This window comes from Crocodylus siamensis, chromosome 6, assembly GCF_052110815.1.
Source record: "Crocodylus siamensis isolate JL-2025a chromosome 6, ASM5211081v1, whole genome shotgun sequence".
Lineage (NCBI taxonomy): Eukaryota > Metazoa > Chordata > Crocodylia > Crocodylidae > Crocodylus > Crocodylus siamensis.
In genome coordinates this window covers 91,311,095-91,318,887 of record NC_143400.1, presented here as the reverse complement: position 1 = coordinate 91,318,887, position 7,793 = coordinate 91,311,095, and positions in this window count along the sequence as shown.

The window sequence follows — 7,793 nt, the reverse complement described above, 5'->3', positions numbered from 1 at the left end:
CAGGAAGTCAGCTGGGGTCACAGGATCCCAGCAAGAAAAACATCCAGATTTCTCTTGAAGGCGTTCAAAGTAGGTGCTTGTACCACCTCCGGCGGTAGGCTGTTCTACACCTTGGGGGCTCGGACAGTAAAGAAGTTCTTCCTTATGTCCAGCCTGAAACGGTCTTGGAGGAGTTTATGACCATTGTCATGCCTTGGGGCGCTCTGGTGAACAAACGATCCCCCAGATCCTGGTGGTCACCCCTGACAAACTTATAGGTGGCCACCAGATCACCCCTGAGCCTGCGCTTTTCCGGGCTGAAGAGCCCCATGGCTCTCAGCCTGTTGTCATAAGGTCTGTTTTCCTGACCTCTGATCATGTGCGTGGCTCTTCTCTGGACTCTCTCAAGCTTCTCCACATCCTTTTTGAATTGTGGAGCCCAAAACTGGACGCAGTACTCCAGCTGCGGTCTCACCAAGGCCGAGTACAAGGGGAGAATGACGTCCCGGGATCTGCTTGAGAAGCATCTATGGGAGCTCCCAGTGTTTTGCTCGCTTTAGTAGATGCAGCATCACATTGATGGCTAATGTTCAGTTTGTGGCCAACGATGACCCCCAAGTCCCTTTCGTCCATAGTGCTAGCCAGCGTAGCACTGCCAAGCCTATAGAGATGCTGCAGGTTTTTCTTCCCAAGGTGGAGAACCTTACATTTCTCAGAGTTAAACACCACCAGGTTCTCATCCACCCATTTGCTGAGCTCGTCCAGGTCAGCCTGGATCGCCCTCCTGTCCTCAGGTGTGGATGCTTTACCCCAAAGTTTGGCGTCATCGGCGAACTTGGCCAGTCTGCTCCTGACTCCAGTGTCCACATCATTAATAAAGTTGTTGAACAATATGGGTCCAAGGACAGAGCTTTGGGGGACCCCACTGGTCACAGGACACCACAATTCACTTCCATCAACCACCACTCTCTGGGTCCGACCACAGAGCCAATTTCCCAGCCAGTGGATCATGGTCAACCCGAGGCCACAGTTGGCCAGTTTTGCCAAGAGGTGATCATGGGATACCAGATCGAAGGCTTTTTTAAAGTCAAAATATATGACATCAATCTCTTCTCCCTTGTCCAGGTGATAAGTCACCTGGTCATAAAAGGAAATAAGATTGGTCGAGCAAGACCTACCCGCAACAGACCTGTGCTGGCTATCTCAAGATGTAGTTCTCTATTTCATGAATAGCATTTTGTCTTCCTTCCTAGAAGCATGAGCTCAATCATGCTTGTCTGAATGGATCCAGAGTACTCTCTAGGGCTGTCTTGTCCTCTTCACATCTGCAAATCCTTGTCACGGATACTGCAGAAAATGCAATTTTGCCAAAAATTCCAAGCACTCTTGAGTGTACTGGGTCAAAAGCACACCCACAAAGAGAAGTGCAAGGCACAGCCTCTGAGCAGTGACTTGCTAGGTGGACCATGCTAGGTTTGAACGCAGGGCTTCAAGGATTCTAGCGGCAGCTTCCCAGACCTGATGATTAGGTCTTGGACTCCCGTAATATAGTTAACCTTTGTAAGCTGCTTCTTCCATTCCCACCTCCCACCTCAACACACTCAGGGTTTCATTTGGTCTCAGTGACACAAAACAAAAACTCCATTTTCATCAATATAGTTACATTTGTATAAAAGCCTGATCCAAAGCCCATTGGCATCAGGAAAAAAAGACTAACTCTGGTCCATTTTCTTGTTCCTTGGATGAACCTTTCATCCAGCTGTATTAAATCTTAGTTGTCTGAATGAGCCCAGACTATTCTCTTCCTGTTGTGTCTCATTTGTTACTGCTCTGAAAATCTTTGTCATCCCCAATTTTGATCTGAAATCAATAAAACCATGTGCATGTTAAAGCACTACTCAACAAAGGTAAGCGTGTCAGAATTGGGTCCCTAGGTAATAAATTCACGGTGTCAGAGAGCCTAACGTGTTTTGTCTTGGGTAGAATTGCACCCACGAGGGAGCTTTAATAAATAACCACCGTACTAGAAGCTAGATCTTGCATTTGAATTGTTGGTTGCTGCTAGAAATAAAACTAGATGCTTCATATGTGAGATAATATGTAGTGTGGTTGCAGAATATATTTGTTGCATTAAATGTGTGTTTTGTCAGTGTGGTTGTATTGCTTAAATGTTAAATTATGCATGCCTGCATGGCTAAGGGAGGTAAATGCATATAATTTCCTCTTTTTTTGGAAGGAATAAGAAAGTCGCCAGTTAGGATACCTTTTCTCGCTCTCTTTTTTTTCCCTCTGCCAAAAACCATGAATGCAGGGCTCTGTGTTCACCTTGCAGAAGCTGATAAACCTGGCTGTGTTACTCATCTCATCAGAATTTACAAACCCCTAAACTCGCGCCTAGGCTGGATGTCTCCCTTCTCACAACATTCCCAATTAAATTGCTACACACACAGAGTCAACTGTGCACCGTTAATCTGGATCATTTATTTTTTGAGGAAGGTAAACAAGAGAAGGACAACTCAGCGATCCTGCTAGCAGGGAAACCAGTGTGCGTCTTGGTATAGAAAAACCCTCACCCTTGCGTCCCCTCCCCTGCCTGCCTCCCCAGAGAGCGGAGGACGCGTGATTATGTTTTGAAGGTGTAGTAAACAGAAAAGCAGAGTCTGAGCTGCAAAAGCAGAGCCAGGATTATAGCTTGGGGTATTCTGATTCCCAAATCTGCGACCTATCCTTGAGGAGTTTACATAAACTCTGAGCTCAAGTCAAAATTGTTCACATTTATTTTAATTTTCAGTGACACGCCTGAATTTATCTCTGTTCTGTCAACTTTCTTACTTCTGAGTAATTTATCTTCTTTCTGGAAGTACCCTAGTTTTTCGGATACAGCTGCCCTTTCAGAAGGACTAGGCATTCAGTCTGGTCCCTGGTAAGTCCCCAAGGAAGTCTCAGCTTATTCAAACAGTGCAGAAAATCATCTCAACATGAGCAGGCGGGTGCATCAGAGGTTTTCAAATGTCTCTTTAGAACAAAGAGTCACTGCCCTGCTTTCTGTCACCACATCATCTAACCCTGCCTTGCTCCCTCCCAGTGACACTGTCTTGTGGCATCTAACAATATTAGCCTCCTGCCAAAGCCCTAAATTGCATCTAGCAAATTATGTCAGCCTCTTATGTAATGCAGAGGATGAGGAACCTAGTCCACACCTTTGCCTGTGGCCTCTTTAGACACCAGCCACATGCCAACCTCCAGGTCAACTTGCACAACAGAGGAAATGGACTGTCTTCTTCTTCCTCGCTTGCTCTATAGACCTTTTGTTAAAACTAAAGCTGTAGGACTTTAAAAGGGCCACTCTAATGATGTTAGTGGAGCAAGGGGCTGGCCAGCTGGGTGTCTCTGTGAACACTGGAGTACCAGGTTCCTGAAATCTCTGCTTCCTCATGAAGGATGTAAACCACAGAGCCTTGCTTTAACTGGTCAAGTTAAAGTTAAGATGAAGGTAAGCATCTGTGAGATGAAAGAGCCGTTACTCTCCTGGGGCTGCTTGCCCTGTGTAAAACAAATAGGTTCTGTTCAATTTTTAGTGGCCAAGTATCTGTGTTTGCATCTTTTGTAGAGAGGTCAAGAATGGTCCAAGCCATGGTTATAAACCCTCATGCTCTAAGGCTGGCTTGTCCAACTTACGGCCCATGGGCTGCCATGCAGCCTGCCAAGCCATTTTCTGAGGTGCTGCGATGGGAAACACCCCTTGTCCCTCCCCAAGCCCCTCAGCAGGTGACCGGCAAACACGGACTACGAGGCAGTTGGCTGCCCGGTGACTGCTGACCCTCCCCCCGGGGGGAGCAGGGCCCCTCTCTCAGCTCCCCCGACTGCAGCCGTGGAGGCCAGGGTGGGTGAGCTCGCACCAGGCGGGTCCCAGGGCCCGGGTCTAGGTGCCCCCACACACCCCCTCCACACCCATCACACAGCTCTTTTAAGCCCTGCGATGGGGTGGTCCACACTGCATTGGCAGGGAGGGGGCGGCGTGGGGCTGGGCGGCGCAGTCTGGTGCGGGGATAAGTGTGCAAGTGTGAAACATGGCTGCCCAGCTGTCAGTGGGGCCGCGTCCCTGGGCGGGATGCTGAGGAGCCCACGCGGGGGTGCCACACATGTGCATGCACTCATGAGGAGGAAGCACAAGGTCACACTCGCGCCTTCCTCCTCCTCCTTCTCCATGGGAGCCGGGAGCGAGGAGGGAGGCGGGCTGCGCGTGCATGGCCGCGTGTGAAGACCGGGGTCCTCGTCCCCGATGGAGCTGGGCAGCATCCTGAGGCACTGCTTCTCCTCCTCCTCACTGCTGCTGCTGCTGGAGGCCAACAGCCGGCTGCTCCTCCACGGCTTCCTCTACCTGGCGTTGTACGCCCAGGTGTCCCAGGGCAAGCCTGCAGCATGCTTCTTTCATTCACTGAGAAGTAAGTAGAAGCGGAAGTGTTTATTTTAGTCAAGTGTTTGGTATTATTTCATTGTTGCTTTTATATTGTTTTTATTTTGGATTTTAAACCACATTTCCAGACCCATTTCACTGTCATTTCCTGCAACTTCAGTGGAGTCAAAGGTTGCATGACATCACTTCCTGATGTGATACCACTTCCTGCGAGGTCTTTGAATATGGCTCGCCGGCCCACTGGGTGATAAAAAGTTCATGATCTGGCCCCAGAGTCAAAAAAGTTGGATACCCCTCCTCTAAGGCATAAGCCATGCTCTAACTAAAGAGAGTTACAAAAGTACATCAAGGGCAGGCTGTTCCATAATTAACCATTCTGGGGCTTTTTCTGTGGACCGCTTGGTAATGGTTACCATCAGAGAAAGAAGGCTGATGTAGATTGAGAATTCATGTGTTTCTAATTACCTACTCACTCCTTGAGAAAGAAAACCCAGGGTCTAGTTTGAAGAAGAAGATGATCTAGTTCGTCTGCAGCTATGCCAATGGCGTAGCTATGTGAACAGGACAAAACTACTTCTGTCACCATGCACAGCATCTCTGCTGGGGGCTCTGCCAATATAGCTGTGCCTGCACAGCCATGGTGGCAGCAGCCCCATGGTGTAAATGAGCCCCCGGTCAGTCAGGGTAGGTAGGGAAGCTTGCATTGTCCTGGCTTTATCCAGTCATCAATGTGGCACCATCCAAACATACTTTTTAAAAAAAATAAATTGAACCAGAGTTAATCTGTTTGTAATGGGTTGAGTTGGCCAATAAGAAAGAAAGCGTGTCAGCCCTGTCTTGTGCTTTGAGTGTTGCAACAGTCATCATGACTACGCAGTGCACAGGTTGTGCAATGACCAGTGCTTACATGCAATCTATAGCACTGACACATCCTGTTTACAAACAGGGGCACGCGCCTGGGCAGCTGGTTGTGTTGTGTGAAACTGTAGTATAATATCAGAAATGGGAAACCCAGTTTAGACCACACACCTTGTATGCCTGTCTTCTGGAGATGCTATAATTCAGGAGTGTCAAACATATGGCCCATGGGTCAGATCTGGGCTGTGGAACCAGTTTGTCCGGCCTGCCAGTAGCTAGTAGTCTGGTGGGCTACTAGAAGTTCGTGGGTGTGAACTGCCTCAGAATTTGGGGTCCCTAGAGGGACATAACCATCAGTGGCAGGCCTGAGTCCATGCCACCACCTGAACGTAGACTCAACCCGTGCTGGAGCTGGAATGTGAATGCAACCCATGCTGCTGCCCAAACATGGACCCAAAGCAGCTGCTGATGGCCATGTAGATCCAGCTTGGGAGGAGCCCCCATGGTTCGAATATGACCTGAGGCCCGGGGTGAGTTTGACACCCCTGCTAGAACTAAAAAGCCTGCTATTGTCTATTGTCTTTTGCCTAATAGAATATTTATTTCCATAGATGCTGAGGCATTTATAGGGTATGTCTACACTGCAGACTTCAACAGAGTGCTGAGATAATTGAGATAGCTTTAAACAAGTTGGCCCAGGAAGTTCTGTGAACTAAATTACCCTCTTTATCTTGCCTGGGGCTCTATGCTGCTGTGGCTAGATGCATCCAGTACTGCAGGTGGTTCATAGTTTCATAGTTTCTAGGGTGGGAAGGGACCTGAGCAGATCATCTAGTCCGACCCCCTGCCATGGCAGGAAAGAGTACTGGGGTCAAACGACCCCAGCAAGATGTTCATCTAACCTCCTCTTAAACACCCCCAGGGTAGGAGCCTGCACGACTTCTCTTGGAAGCTGGTTCCAGACCCTAGCCGCCCTGACCGTGAAGTCGCACCTCCTGATATCTAACCTAAACCTACCCTCTGCCAGCTTGTGACCGTTATTCCTGGTCACTCCTGGCGGTGCTCGGGGGAACAGTGACCCCCAGTGCCTGCTGATCCCCCCTGACTAGTTTATAACAGGCCACTAAATCCCCCCTCAGCCTTCTCTTTTGGAGGCTGAACAGGTTCAGGTCCCGTAGCCTCTCCTCGTAGGGCCTGCCCTGCTGCCCCCTGACCATGCGAGTGGCCTCCTCTGGACCCTCTCCATGCTGTTGACATCCCTCTTGAAGTGTGGTGCCCAGAACTGGACGCAGTACTCCAACTGCGGCCTGACCAGCGCCGCATAGAGGGGGAGGATCACCTCCCGGGACCTGCTCGAGATGCATCTGTGGATGCACGACAAGGTGCGGTTGGCCTTCCTGACCGTGTCCCCACACTGCTGGCCCATGTTCATCATGGAGTCAATGATGACCCCCAGATCTCTTTCCGCCTCCGTGCTGACAAGAGGGCAGTTCCCTAACCTGTAGGTATGGTGCTGGTTGCTCCTCCTGAGGTGCATCACCTTGCACTTGTCTGTGTTGAAACCCATCCTATTCTTGTCCGCCCACCCTTGTAACCTGTCTAGGTCTGATTGTAGCCCGTTGCATCCTTCCAGCGTGCCCACGTCCCCCCACATCTTAGTGTCATCAGCAAATTTGAACAGGGTGCTTTTTACCCCCTCGTCCAAATCGCTGATGAAGATGTTGAACAGTGCGGGCCCGAGGACCGAGCCCTGGGGGACCCCACTGCCCACGTCCTTCCAAGTTGAGAAGGACCCATCCACCACCACACTCTGGGTGCGGCCCTCCAGCCAGTTGGCGACCCATTTGACTGTGTGGGTGTCTACACCACAGCCCCCCAGTTTCTTAATGAGAACGGGGTGAGAGACAGTGTCGAAAGCCTTCCGGAAGTCCAGGAAGACGATGTCCACTGGTACCCCTGCATCTAATGATCTGGGGATCTGATCGTAAAAGGCCACCAGGTTGGTCTGACAGGACCTGCCACTGATGAACCCGTGTTGGTTGCCCCTAAGCATGCAGTCCCCTGCTGGCCCCTCCTGGATGTGTGCCAGCATAATTTTCTCAAACAGCTTGCCTAGGATCAAGGTAAGACTAACTGGCCTATAGTTTCCCAGGTCGTCCTTCCTGCCTTTTTGAAGATGGGGACCACGTTGGCCCTCTTCCAGTCCTCCGGTACCTCACCAGAGTACCACGAGTGCTCGTAAAGCCGTGCCAGGGGATTCGCGATGACCTCGGCCAGTTCCTTTAGAACTCTAGGGTGGAGATCATCCAGGCCGGCTGACTTGAATACGTCCAACTAGTTTAAAACTAGTTCCTGTTCCTCTACAATGGCGAAAACCCCACTGACTTCAGTGGCAATAAGAACATGCTCTTCCTGTTCTTGCTCTGACCTACAAGAGGTCCCCTGCTATTTAGCATGCAGGACATGGCACTCAGGGCCACATGGCTTCGAGTATGGGAGGCAGTGTGCACAGAGCACGGTGGCGTATTTGAGCATGCTG